This window comes from Theropithecus gelada, chromosome 7b, assembly GCF_003255815.1.
Source record: "Theropithecus gelada isolate Dixy chromosome 7b, Tgel_1.0, whole genome shotgun sequence".
NCBI classification, from domain to species: Eukaryota; Metazoa; Chordata; class Mammalia; order Primates; family Cercopithecidae; genus Theropithecus; species Theropithecus gelada.
The window spans coordinates 34,081,803-34,095,273 of record NC_037675.1 but is presented as its reverse complement, the minus strand read 5'-3'; the positions used below and the strand labels follow the sequence as shown (position 1 = coordinate 34,095,273).

Sequence of the window (13,471 nt, the reverse complement as noted above, 5' to 3'; positions counted from 1 at the left end):
GAAAGGTGAGAAACAGGGAGCTTAAGTAACTTGTTCAAAATCACCCAGCAAATAAGTAATGGAACTAGGGTTTGACTACATCAGTCTCCATCATAGCCTGCATACTTACCCACTACACTGACATTCTCCTATTGCATTCCACACTGCTCAGATGCAAGGCAATCATTGGCCTTTAACGAGTACCTTTTTAAAAGTTTGTGGACTGAATAAATGAATAAATATCTCTAAGGAACTTGCAATGTTATTAAGGAGATATTATCCATACATACACAGAGCCTCTTACCATTTAACTTTTATAAGTTTTTGTCATGCTTCATCTCTAAGTTTACGAGTGAAAGGTACTTATTTGCATACATGTGATTGAGTGCCACCACATGCAATACAAAGTTAATGATACATTAGTATTTAATCTTGGATTCAGTATTGACTTCTCTCTCTTCTTTATCCACTTCGTCTTGGTACAAATCACACCTTGATTATGCTGATAGCCTCTGAGCTAAGTCCCCTGCTTCCACCCTCAGCCCCCTGAAGCATATGCTCAGCCAGTAACTATACTGATACTAAAATCAGTTAGGTCTCATTTCTCCTCAACTATAATCCTCCCAAGACTGTTTTGAGTGGAACGAAAGCCGAAGTCCTTCCCTAACCTGCCAGCATCATCCCGTGTGCTGTTACCTCCCTGACCTGTCTCCTGCTACTGTCCTCCTTGCTCATTCAGCCCCCACCACACTGGCCTCCCTGGGGTGCTCTGAACACATTAGGAACTTCAGCACCTTTGTAATGGTTGTTCATTCTACCTGGAATATTTTCCCCTGGCTATGTGAATGCCTAACTCCCTCACTTCCTTACAATTGCTCAAATGTTATCTTTCTTTTAATGGTTATCATCTATTATAACCACAATGACTCACTTCTACCCCAGCACTCCTAATTCCTTCTTAACCTTCTGTATTTTTGTTCCACTGACTGCCATGTAACAGACTATACGATTTCCTTCATTTTTAACATCTGCTGTTTACTGCCTGTTTCTAATGCCATCCAACTTTGAGAACAAAGATTAAGGCCTCTGTCCACTGATATATACCAATCAATAGTTCCTGGTTATAGAAGGTACTCAATTAATGTGTTAAGAGAAGAGAGAAACCACTGTGGATAAAACAAGGCTAGAAAGAATTTACAAAGGAGCAAGCAAAGGCAGGGACTTAGCACATGTGTTGTGCCTAAGAAGAAGGAACGGACATGTTTCACGGACAGAGCACAGAACTTGCGCTGAGAAATGTCTGGTGTTATGGGGAGGCTGAAAGGCAGAATGGAGCTACACTGGTAAGTTTTAAACACTAAGCTAAGATTACAGACAGCATGAAGTGAGATGGAGCAGTCAGTGATTTTGAGCAGAAAAATATGTTAGAAACAGTATTTCAATCTGGTAACTATTTATGAAGCAGCCCAGAAAGGAAAATCTTTGCATTCTCTAGCATGGTGCTTTGCATAGAGCAGGACTCAAGTATTTATTTGAACCAAACTGAGTAAGATAGGAGATAAGAACACTAGTTAGGAGACTGCAACAATCTAGGCATGAAGTAATAGCGTGGATTAAGGGGATGTGAAAAGAAGGGGAGTTTTAAAAGAAAATATGCTACTAAAAGAATATTTGAGACAAGAGAGGCAGAACAAAAGATGTCAAGAATGAGACTGAATTACTATATAAATGAAGATAAAGCAAAAGAAGTGCAAGGTAGGAGAGGATCTTTCTGGGGAAGACGCCAAGTTCTATTTTGGAGGAATGGTGGCAGTCCTGGAGAAGGCCCTAAACTGGGAGATGAGAGAGGTCTTAATCTGCGCGCCAGCCATGTTACACCCGAGCTGTGTGAAATATTTCAAATCACTTAACAAACAGGGGCTTGTTTTTGTTTTTCTCCATGTAAAACAGAGACAAAATACAGTTCACTAGGTTGCTTTGAGGATGAACTGGGAATGCTCATGGGAAGTGCTTCCAAACTTGTTGGTCATTACATGTAGAGACTGTTGTGAGGTGAAACAATGCAAAGGTCAAGTAGTTTGAAAATAGAAAACTAGAGTTTGGAAAGAGGGCTTAGGATTAAAAGTTGACATTCACCCATTTCTATGTGATAACCACAGTGTAAGGACAGATGAAATCCCCAAGGGGGAGAACTAATTGCCCCATGCTGGACAGTACACAGCTTTACACTCAAAGGACACTGGTTGTATGTTCTTTAAATGACTGATGTTCAAATATGGCAAACCTTGATTTTCTATGGCATGGCTTCAAGTTCCTTAGGGTCTTTTTCTTTTGCAGAAATAGATTTCAACAGATCATCCTCAAATAGAGGATGGATGTTTTTCTAAGGTAAAGTGTCATCCTGCTCCAAGGGACCCTGTCATCCAGTTGAAAAGGGATGAACTGCTGGGCCACACAGACCAGAGAGGGTCTCCAATAGTTAGTTACCAGATTGCACCTCATTAGCTGTGTGAACTGAGCAATGTGCCTGACCTCTCTGAGCTCCCACTGTCTTGAGTGCAAACTCAGAATAATATTGTCTATTTCAAACATGGCTGCTCGGGTCAATTACAATAATGCTTGAATACCACAGCACCCCATATTTGGAGCATGTTCTTTCCTTTTCTCCGGATTTCAGCCTTATCAATGAATGCAGCCTATGCAGTCTATGCGTTACTGCATATCGAAAACCAGCCAACATAGAAGTAGGAATGGGGCCCCTGAAAGGTAACTTCACCGTCAAGAGTTAATGCTTCCGTTGTCCCAAAAGGATCAACCTAGCCTCACAATGAAAGGCCTTGGCATCAATGAATGTTTCCTTTTGAAGGCAGAATAAATGTGGCTATAGTCATTCTCCTGTCTCTATTTCAGACCCTCGCATTCTCAGGACACTCTGTACCACAGCAAACACTCATGTCCTGCAAATTTCTCCTGAACAGACCCAATGAAGGTATTTGTGGCACAAGGGAACCAAACTTGCCACCAGGCCCGTGTAAAAATATACTTTACTTAAAATCTGCTGGCCCATAATTTTAGTGTTCTAGTCTTCTCTTCCCTGAGGCATTTCCCAAGTACCATGATAAATTAAAAAATAAAAAACACAACACTCTTTATTCCTATCAGCATCATATAAATTGTTACTACCTCTGGGCAAGCAGCATTCAGAAAAGAGGGTAAACAATCTTGCTATCAGATGCATGTATTGATCATGAATTTTACAAGAGCTCAGGAATACCTTTGACCTTCCATCCTCATCTCCGCTGGATGTTTCAACAAACCTCTCCTTTTAAAAGGGTGGTGCCATGAATACCATTGTTTTCACTGATAGCTATTCAAGACTTAGGACACCTGATGAATTTCTCTAGGGGATGAGAAGTGGAGCTGCTGCTTCTCATTTTCTGCTTGCAAACCGTCAGGCAGTTAGGGAGTCCCTGGAAAAGCATGCTGCTTCCCCTGGAAGTGAGCAAGGATTCCCCTGCAATTACTGTAAAATGCGTTCTTCACCAAGACATCCAGATGGTGCCTCAAGCACACAAGACAGAATGCTTTGTGCCTGACCAAGCCATGTTCATTCAATTTTACTCCTAAAACAGTTTTTCAAGTGGAGTTGAAGAAAGGAAGCAAAGAGAAGAATCATCAAAAAGACTGTATACCTTCCAGTGTCAAGGCCAAGGCATGCAGTTGGCTGTGATTCACTGTAAGCACCTCTGACAGGCAATAATCAGGAAAATGATACTGTTATGAAGCTTATGATGGTTGAAATGCAAGTAATGAGAATTGCTAGTAAGAGAAATAGGCCTCTTCTCATTAGTAACACATGAGAACAAGCAAAGAGCAAGGCCCAGAGATCCTTTATAACTGGGTTGAGGGAGGGACAGGGAAATTAGGATTTAAATAAGATGTGGTGATAGTCTATTTAACCACATAAATCCCAAGCATCCAATTCCAAAGAATTCTTAAACTGATATATGAATCACAAGGTCTCAAATTTGCCAGTGAAAAAATAACCCAACAATGCTTTTGTTACATGCTGGTCACTGAACCAACGTCCTCGAAGCACCCAGCCCTCTCTCTGCTTTAAGAACTAGACCTAAACATCTCAATGCTAAACACAGTAAATAAAATTATTTTTAAGCAACCTAGAGGATAATGCAGCAGACATAACATGTGACAGGATGAGTTTGGAAAGTAATCAGAAAACTCCATCTAATTGCTTAACTTTTCATACATGGACGTAACTGACCTAAAAAAGCCATATGTTTCTTTAAGCCAACATACCCTTCTCACCACACCCTTCTCACCACTAGCTTCATCCTATAACTGCAAAACTATTTCCACATTTAAATGTGTACTATGTCTAGATAAAAATAAATACTAAGGTGGTAAGCAAAGATTTATCTGCTGAAAATCCTATCACTAATGAGTATATCACTAGTTCAGGCTTGAATTTAAATTCAAACAAATTCTTTTGAAAACAAAAACAAGTCCTAAAAATCCTGAATTTCAATACAAACTACACTAGGAAAAATGTAAGTGTCACATCAAAAAGGAAATCTCTGTGGAACAGTTTCTCTATGGAAACTGACCATGTAGCTTCCAGCTTCCCCAAATAAGCTGCTCATATACAAATTAGAACACCTGGTCCCAGACATTTCCCAGCCAAGTCAGGTGTGGATGGATTCACAAGAAAATACCTATATACATGGATATACATCTATAAAAAGTGTTACTCATAGAAACACACACCATTGTATAGAAGACTACAAAGACGGCCACCAAACTGTTAACAGTGGTGATCTGTGGGTAGGACAATTACAAAAACATTGATATTCTTTCTTTATGCTTACCTGTGTTTTCTAAATGTTCCAGAATGAAAATGTATTGCATCTCTATTCAAAAAGAGCTTTTGCAAGGGAAGAGGATAAACGTCATGAGTCCTAATCTAGGACTACTCCCCCTCCCCGCCCACCATTCACCAACCCAGAGCCATAACATTGGGCCTGGTGAAAGAAATTCCAAGAATATTCCCTCAACACAAGTTGAAGGCCCACCAAAGCCTGCTCTGTGAGCTCCAAGATAACACAAATCCAAGGCCATTTACAGAGCAGAGGACAGGGAATTCCCTAAATCAACAGAAGAACACATGGAAATAAAAGTTATGAGTAGGGTGAAGTGGAAACTATAATTTCATTCCTTTGTTGCTGGCAGGATGATTGAGGGAGGTATATTTATTGTTTATCTTCTCATTAAAAGAGTTGTCTTGCTGCATATTTTTCTTATTGTAAAGATACTGCTTATATACTTTTTAAATAATACAGATCATAATACTGTAAGTGGTTTTTTGATAATATGTATTTTTCATAAGGAAAATTCTATTTTTTAAATTTCCTAAAATTATAAAATTTTCTCAGGTATGAAATAAATTTCTTTTAATAGATATCCTCAATAGTCACTAAAATTCACAATGATCTCCTTTAATGCAATACTATTCTTTGATATGACAATGGAACTTCTCATTTATATTATATAAAGCATAGTAATAAATAACAAGTATAACACACAATTCAGAGTGTGTTCCTTTTGGAACTTTAAGTTCTTCAACATCTCCACAGTTATAATGACTTTTCCTGCTGGTGGTTGAATGCTTATTATTTCCACTTTGCAGATAATAGCTCTATGAGGTTAACAGTTCTATAGTAAGTTAGATGAGCACCAAGGTAGTACTCATTTAGTATATGTTTACTATATGCCAAACACCATGATTAGTGTTTTCATGGTTTAGACCTTAGGTTCCGTCGTCAGATAGCCTGAAGTCTAATGCAGAGGTCAGCAAACTTCTATAAATGGCCAGATTGTAAATATTTGCAGCTTTGTGGGCCATATGGTCTCTGTCACTACTACTCAACTATGCCCTTGTAGTAGGAATGGAATCACAGACAATACCTAAATGAATAGATACGGATATTTTCCAATAAAATTTTATTTATGAAAATGGAGGGGGATGGGGTAGATTTGGCTCATGGGCCCTAATTCAGTGATACTAATCCTAATTCCACCACAAATGAATGGGCATGGCCTTGTTCCAATAAAACTTTACAAAAACTCGGGGGTTGGGGGTAGATTTGGCTAGCGGGTCATAATTAGGTGATACTAATCTTAATTCCACCACATCCTGCCTTCTTAACCTTGAGTTACTTCTGTCAGCTCTGAAAGCTTCTGTAACCTTATCTGTAAAATGTGGTAATAATCATACCTAAGGCATAAGTTTATTGTAAGGATTTTTTTTAATGTATGTTAAGCCATTAGCCCAGTGCCTAACATTGGCATCTGGTAACAGATCAGTAATGTTAATTATTATCACCATCCTAATCATCACATTCATCCTCAAAACAACCTCTGAGGTATTGTTTTGCCCCTACTTTTAGAGATAAGCAAACAGAAGCTTAAAGTTAAGCAACTTAGTCGCTGTCCCACATATAACAGATAATTGTGGGGCTAGGATCAAAGCCAGATCCATTTCCAGGAGATTTAACCACGGCTAGCAATGACTAAACACTACTGCATGGACTTAATCATTTAAAATAGCTTGCTCGTCGTGAAAGAACAAAGCATAATTATTCCACTGTAATGCATAAACTAAGTCCAAAGATTTACTGAAGACATTTATAAACTCAATACACAGAACAAGCTCTTCATAAGGTAAGGAGAATTTACTAAAACCATAGTTGATGTATAAGTTTGCTGCAGTACTTTTAAAGTCTGGACACAAGCACATTAGTATCACTGACTTTCTGAAACCACCTGTTAGCGATTTTTTGAACGCTGCTGTTCAACAGCATGCCTACAAAAGGCTCATTGTGGCGCTACACCTCTCACCTTGACCTTTACTTTCGTTCTCAAGTTTCTAGAGGTCACATACATACTGCAGGTGTGTCACCCACCAAGTATTTTTAAAAATCTAGGTAGTCACTTCGCTCATAATGAAAATATACACTCCGGTGAAGCCAATTAATATTCTTTCATTCTAAATCATGCTGCCTGTGCCTATCCATTTTTACTCTCTGGCATAGGTTTATCTTGAATTACAAGTGGTCTGTGAGGAGAAAGGCAGACGTGGGCACCTCAAGCCAGGAAAAGCAATGAGTTTGCAGACAGATCCTGAACCAGATTTCACACTGGGAGAGTCCTTCAAGATATTTATCGATAAAAAAACAACTTTAAACTAATAAACAGCACAATTTCACATTCCTTCTTGCAAAACAAGTTAAAAGTGTTGTGAAACAAAGAGAAGAAGAGGAAGCTGTGGGACACTGCCATAGCAGCCTTGGGCCTAATCCACCTCCAGGGTAATTCTTCTCGAAGATGCAGTCTCTGTCACACTCCTGAAAACTCCTGTGAGGGATCTCGCAGGATGGCAGTCCTCCGGGACCTGAGGCCTCTGCTCTCCCTTCCTCTCCGCCTCACCTCCTGTCACCGTTCCCCAGCCCTCCACTTCTGCCTGTGCTCTTTGCAATTTGCCACACCAGAAATGCCTTTTAGCCCAAACCACTGCCTCAGGTTCCCTTCCAAGCTCAGATAGCTTCTCCTCCACCATGAAGACATTGGGCTCCCTGCACTATTAAAAATGGCCCCTCCGTGGTGCTGCTTCCATAGTTGACACTTATTTCTCTTGAGGTACCTCTCAGGCAGAATGCCAATTACTTATTGATATCTCAGTCTTCTAGGCTTCTAGAAAGCAGAGGTTTTCTTAGTCACCTCTGAATAACTCAGTTACTGTAGAACAGTTCATGTAGAAAAGCACCTGATCTGTGGGTGATGATTAAAATATATTTGTTAAATGAATGAATAAATTCGCTCACTTCTAGGCTAGTCTAGAATAAGCCCTAAATAATACACTTTCATGCCATCCACATTGCCAACATATGCTACTTCAAGTCATTTTTAGGCAAAAGCATTGGTGTGATGCTAAAATCACCTGGGAGAAACCACCAGAAACCATGCTGAGGTCTGAAAGGCATGATGTGGAAATTAGAATTCATTTGGATATTGAAAGGCTTGAAGCAGTTCTTGCTACAAAGTCCAATGTCTGTTTAACATGTTTAACATTAGAGCTCTTTATGAAGTTCATTTTATATTTCTAACTCTTTTCTCAATTCTTTGTTATGTACTGATCCTAACACAACTGGCATAAGTTGTTCTATCGTGGGGGTGAGGGGAAGATGACTGTATAATAGCAATCAGTCAATCAGGTTAAACAACCAGCAAAAGAATTCACTCCTGCTGCTGGAGCCTCCGTGACCTTTCCCTTTCCTTCAGCACAGGTGACCATCTTCCCCCCAGCAGAATCCCTGACAAGGCGCCTGTCTTGTTCGCCTTAATTGGGATAACACGTGAAAGTGGTTAGCACTCTGTCTTGTACAAGAGAGCTGATAAAGACTGGCGCGTTCCCTCCTTCTTCACTCATTCTCCTCTTCTCTTCCCTGGAACTTGTTAATTCCTTCCCTCTTTTGGGTGCGAATCCAAATCCATGTTGCTTGGCCAAGGCCAGTCTTAACACTATATACTGAATAGAGCACCCACATTCTGGATTTGTATTTTCAGGGAAGAAAGAAACGTTCCTCTAGCCCCAAATGAATGTATCCAAGCCCTGTCACGGTGTCTGAAATTATTCTACAGGAAAAAACTACCCATTTTCTTGAATTCGTTCACCTGGAGTTGCTTATGAAAAGGCAAATTGTCCTGAGAACAGTAACACCATCAGTTAACAACACCTGATCTGCAATGAGGGCTACAGACAATCACGACTCTGTGCCGATGAGGCACCGGTTTGAAACACTAACCAGGTATCCAGGTGGGATGAATTTCACAAAGGAGTAAAAAGGGCTTAGAAAATGATGGGATTCCAAAGGATGGGAAAGACAACTAAACAAAGACAAACTTTACAATTTTGCCAATTGCCTCTTTTGCTTTCAATGACAACTGTCTAAATCTACTGCAAACACCTTCTCAATCAGGGTTTCTCAATCTTGGTTACACCTGGAGTCTAGGAATCCTCGATTAAACCCCGTTGTATAAAATAGGTACTGCCAGGCCTATTACAATGGCAAAGCACGTGCTCAATAAACGTTAGTAATTGAAGCTGCCATCTCAGACTCACTCCATCTTTTCTAAATACTGGTGAACGGATTGTTCTTGGCTTTAAGGACATCCCGCTCTTCCTCAAATCCCTCTACGATAGTGTCCAACTATATGGCTGAATTGCAATGTAAGTTTTGAAGCTACAAACACCTAGCTCAGCTGAGTCTTTCCTACTTATCTTTCCTCACTATCTCATAGTCTTCTTAACACAGGTGATTTCCTTTGAACTTACTACTACTACTCCATCTCATGTCTATGAATATTTTATTTCCTCTGACTTACCAAATATTTTCTTTCAAGTTCAGGCCAGGAATCCAGTACTATTAGAGGCTGAGGTGGGAGAATGGCTTGAGCCCAGGAATTCGAGACCAGCCCGGGTAACATAGTAAGACCTTGTCCTCTACTAAAAACAAAACGAAACAAAAAGCCAGACATGGGGGCATGCACCTGTAGTCTTAGCTACTTGGGAGCTTGAGCCCAGGAGTTCAAGGCTGCAGTGAGCTATGATTGCACCACCACCTAGGCAGCAGAGCAAGACCCTGTCTCTAAATAAAAAACAATAAACATAAAGTTCAAAGTTATAGTTATTACGGAGGGGCTGTCTTTTCTCCTACTTTAAACTATCTATGCTACTTTTACTTTTGTATTTGAAAATATTGTTGCAAGATTGACAACTGTTTTAATTTGAAAAGAACTTTCACATCTTCCAATGAAATCCACCACTTTACAGATGTGTTTGCTAAAACACAGGGGCATTATTGTAAACTATAAAAGACCGTTGAAAAGGAGAGGAGGGGTCTGAGACCCAAAATTTGTAATACTTAGCAAGATAACTGCCTAACTTAAAATGATACAATTTGTAAAATATTTACAATATGATGTGTATTTTTTGTAACACTATATACCTATCCTTTACCAAAAAACCTGATCTCACCAATTAAACTTGGAATTTTAAATTGAAAGTATAATAAGCATTTAATAGAAGTTAGAGTAACTATTACTATTATTTGGAACTAATTATAGACCTTTTAAAATAATTAATCACAGGTTTTATATCCCTGCTTGTTTTAAACTTTCATTATTGAAACAATTGTCTAATCATTTAAATAATTACCAATAAAATCTAAATGCAACATGGAAAATAATGTTTTTAAATATGTAATTCACCATAATTATAAAACCACAGAATTATATTTGGAACAAATATAAGCAATGGCATGCTAGGACATGTTTAACAATCACTTGGGGCTTAGAGAGCACCAGAATTGCAATATTTTCCAATTTCCATGGTGCAAATACTTTCTGCAACTTCAGGTTACTAACGTGAGGCCAGAAATAACAAAGTGAGAAAGAGGTGCATACAATTGACTCTCACAAACTCATCCAAGTTGGCTCCAGCACATTCCTGAATATGAGAGACCAAACAGTGTAGCCTCTTCATTCCTGAACGCTTTTCATAAGACTGACCATTTCTTTCTTTATAATCCAGTGTACCCTGAATACAAAGTGACACCACCTATACATTATTCTGTTTATACATTTACCTACTCAACTCTATTACAGTGGCTTCCATTCTTTTTGGATATAAAACACAGTACAAACACATATTACCTCATGATCTACCCAGTAAACACATGCATGCAGTTATATGTACACATACACAAATATGAAACTACAAAGGGAGCCTCACAAAATAAGACACATTCTTACTAAAATGCAATACAATAAAATTGTCTGTTCTCTTCCATTTCATTTTTAAAATTAGGATCTTGATCCACTAAATTGGACACATCTCCGGCTGTTTGAATAGTAACCAAGAGTTAGAAAAACGTTGCTATAATAGACTATAAGCTCATTGAAGATAGGATGATATGTCATTTGTCTGTATCCATTCCTATATCTACTGGTAATTATTGAGGCCCAAGGAGGTTAAGTAACTTGCCCAAAGATGCACCTGCTTTCATAGATAACAATCCCTCCAGGCAAGTGATAATTCACACCACAGAATCAGGATATTTATGGTTTGACACTAAAAGCTAGAGGATCTTCCAAAACAGCTACCCCTTCACCAGAAATTGATGTAGAAGTGTTTTTAAATTGTACTGACTCCATCATTGATAAAAGTGTAGCCCTTTACTCACTGCAGCCCTGTGACCCTGACTGTTTGCCTACATCTCCCTACTCTTGATAATAGTCACCCAACAAGAGTGTGGAAAAACCACCCATGTTTTTTACAATACTATCCATGGTTTTTTTCACAATACATTTCAATCTTCTAGGGAAAGTAGCTATATAAATGCTGATGAATAATAAATCTATAGAATAAACATACTCTCTATATAATATATAAACACCAGCTTTCTAATAAACAGAAGCCAAAAACTTAATTGGAGAAAATTGGAAAATAAAATCGGAATCCCTGGCCTTTTCTCTTCAGTGTGCTTGTGTACCACATGCTTTTTTATAGGTGCTATTAAATGTACACTATAGTTTCAAGACAATTCAGATAAGCATCTTCACTAAAATACACAACACCATTAATCATCTCAGTGACAGTGCTCCAATTTAACATCTTGGGGATTTCCTCCCCTTCTTCATCATTTATTTGCCAATATTTCCTTGTTATGAATATCCCCCTAGTGACTTTCCCTGGCAGTCACAGCTGTGCTGCCTACTGTGTCTACCTTGACTACAAATAACACCTATTCTTTAAAAAGCAAGCCCTTGAGATGATTCCTACAGCTAGAAGGGAAGCCTTACTATGCATCAAATTCCTGGTGGCCCCATCCGGGCTCCTCATTGACAAATCTCAGCCTCTAAGCCAATAGTAATTTCAGACACATGAAACTGGCCTAATTATAAATAAACAACAGTTGATTGTTGATCTGCACTTATCTGAATGGTCAGCAATCAAATGCTGCTTTAATACGTCTCTAAACGACCCCCTTCTTATACGACAAAAGGATTCTTCAACGTATACAACAAAGCCACAAAAATCACTAACAAATTACAGAAACCTGGCCACCAAGAGCCACAACAAACGACTCACAGATAACAAAGAATTTTTTTAATGATAATCAGTAACAATTCTGCATTATAATTATACCTGTTCTGAAAAAAATAGTAACACTATCTAGACAGTGAAATATCAAGAAATAAAGCCAGAGATAACTACATATATATAGTAAAGATACAGTTATACAGTCACCTAAACCATTCTAGGTAGGGAACAGTCCCAGCTCCATCCAGTATCCGCTTTGTGTCTATTTCAGAGAGCAGCCTTCACAACCACCAGAATTTCTGATCTTTTTAAAAATGGAAACCATGAAACAAAGTGCTCTACAACCAGTTGGAGGAGTAAATGAAAGTAGGACTCACCAGCTTGCATTCAGAAACGATTTTTAAGGAAAAAAATGGTACTGTTGTTCAATAGTCACACTACTACAAAAGAAGAGTATGAAGACAAAAACACAACAAAGCATATTTACAAAGTATATCCAGAAAAAATAATGCCCTCAGTGGAATTATGTTTACATTACTCTACATTTTCTATAGGAGAATTTAATTAAAGGTTAATGTTGCTTCAATCAATATTCCATAACTTTTCTGGAAAGCATAAATTTCATCTTTTTTAGGAAGATTCCAATTGGATTACTGTTTCTGACAAAAACTTTCTTCACAGCAAAAGCAATACAAGTCCAACTATGATATATAAAAATGCCATTTCCTCCCAGAGCAGAATGTTTACTTCAGTGATAGTAACAACACCTCGTTACCCAAAGTGCAGATTCTGTTAAGTAATGGACAAAGCAAATGGCAGCAAAGACAGAGGACTCAACTTCAATTTAACTGTCCTGTAAGGTACATAGTAATTAGCTGCAAAGCTCTGAAATCTTAGCTAGCATGTTAAGTCTGCTACATGACAGTATAATTTGACTTCTTAAAGGATTATGCAAATTACAACTCATCATTCCATTACAGGATTGAAAAAAAGTGACAGCTAATTTATACATAACACACCTTTCAAATCCCTAAGATGCGTAGCACCTGTGCAATGTATTTTGCCGAGATTTTCTTGCATATAAGTACTTGTTTATTGCAATATAAAGAAGCTTACCTAAGAGCTTTAACACAGTCGTTAAAAAAAACTTTTAGACCACAATTTCAAAAAAAATAAACATTTTTTTTTTCTGTCTTGATATCAGAGGCAAATTGTTTTGGTTGTTTTTGTTTGGTTTGGTTTGTTGTTGTTGTATTTTTTCTCTCCCCCACTAAATTAGATAAAAAGAAGGTTTCAACACAAGGATATTTTTGA

General features: G+C 38.3%; 1 protein-coding gene across 6 annotated transcripts in view; it reads right to left on the bottom strand.

The window, feature by feature from the left end:
* Nucleotides 1–13,471, bottom strand: part of NPAS3 (neuronal PAS domain protein 3) — an 867,987-nt gene that overhangs the window by 734,112 nt on the left and 120,404 nt on the right. The window lies entirely within an intron of this gene.